Source organism: Odontomachus brunneus, unplaced genomic scaffold (genome assembly GCF_010583005.1).
Source record: "Odontomachus brunneus isolate Ranch 3 - 2012 unplaced genomic scaffold, Obru_v1 Obru_scaffold_171, whole genome shotgun sequence".
Classification (NCBI taxonomy): Eukaryota; Metazoa; Arthropoda; class Insecta; order Hymenoptera; family Formicidae; genus Odontomachus; species Odontomachus brunneus.
The window spans coordinates 330276-331700 of NW_022639621.1; the positions used below are offsets into that span (position 1 = coordinate 330276).

The following is a 1425-nucleotide window of genomic DNA, read 5'->3' on the forward strand; positions in this document are numbered from 1 at the left end:
TCAGATTGAAGTCTGACTCCATATGAAAGAATGTTTCGATAGACTGGAGCGTGTACCTCCAAGGGTGGAATGTATCAGATTCATTTTCCAATTTCGATTGAAAATATTAACTCCACAATTTACAGTGGAAAATTCACTCTGTAAGAGTAAAAATAATTCGATCTCGAGTGACTCGGCTGTTCGAATCTCAGTTACTTCTCACATAAGTCCATTGCATAATAGAATAAGGAATTAATATCTCAAATCCCAATCAATGCGGATCAGTGACGAACGCGCGAATGTAATCTGTGGCGAATTTAGGTGTTGGGTATTATCGAGTTTCGGAACGACCCTGAAGAGATAATACAATTTACATCATTGATGATTTACTATACGGTCATCATAGGGAAAGCGATCTGCGTTGCGTGTACCTTATCCAAGGTGTGTAAGTTAGAACGGCTGGCCGATAATTGATGCGATTAATTGATTAATCCATATGATTATGCGTCAACCGGTAAGATACACCTATACGTCCATAATATTGGGAGGTGAAAAAAGAAACAATGCATTCAGAATTAGATTAACTTGAAATTACAGGTCAAGATCATGCTGATGAAAATAAAAAAACATTGGATTTCCCCGAAGACGGATGAAGAGACTGCAATTCTGTATTCCTATGCATCATATGGGCAAAAGTTTGGCTACGTGTACACAGGTAAATGTATCGACTAAATGTGACTGAAACGTGAGTTTACTACTGCTATTGAATGCAATCGATTTCAAATTAAGTCAATTGAAATGTTCGGTCAAAAGTTAAAGTCAGTGAAAAGTGATGCATTTTCTTCTTGAACCGCAGTCAACTTTTATAGCAAAGTGAAACTTAAGTAATATACGTAAAATACACTAAAGTGTACTTTACAGTACACGAATGCTGTCAAAACGTAAGATATCAGACAATGACGGCGATAATTTGATCGACGAATTATTGAACGCAATAATGGATAAATTCAAGTTTCTCTATAAAATCCAAACGAACCTCTTAACTGACAGTTCAAAAAGTTTGAGCCGAATTTTTCGACTGATGCAATTAATCTGACGTATTCGATCCCCAACCAGTTGTTTTGTATGGACATTCCATCCTCTATCTAAGTGAGAGTTTGTTGGAGAAGTTTACGTACGTGGAATCAAATGGGACAAATGAAACATCAAGCGCCCCTGTGGGTTTACCTTTTCATCCTATTAATTATATGGTCGACATAGACACATATTACGTCCCGATTTTTTTACACACAGTCATGTGCGAAATAACATACGTGACAATCCTATGCGCAGTCGATGTCTTGTATTTTACATCTGTTCAATATTACTGCGGCCTGATCGCAGCTCTGAGGTGAGAATCCGCGTGATTACTTCCATGATTATACCTCGATACTGAGAAATAAAAAC

At 37.3% G+C, this 1425-nt stretch overlaps 1 protein-coding gene across 1 annotated transcript in view; it reads left to right on the forward strand.

Annotated features, from left to right (window-relative positions):
- The window catches only part of LOC116851327 (odorant receptor 13a-like), an 8957-nt gene that overhangs the window by 6393 nt on the left and 1139 nt on the right, over nt 1-1425 (forward strand). The gene's annotated exons all lie outside the window — the stretch shown is intronic.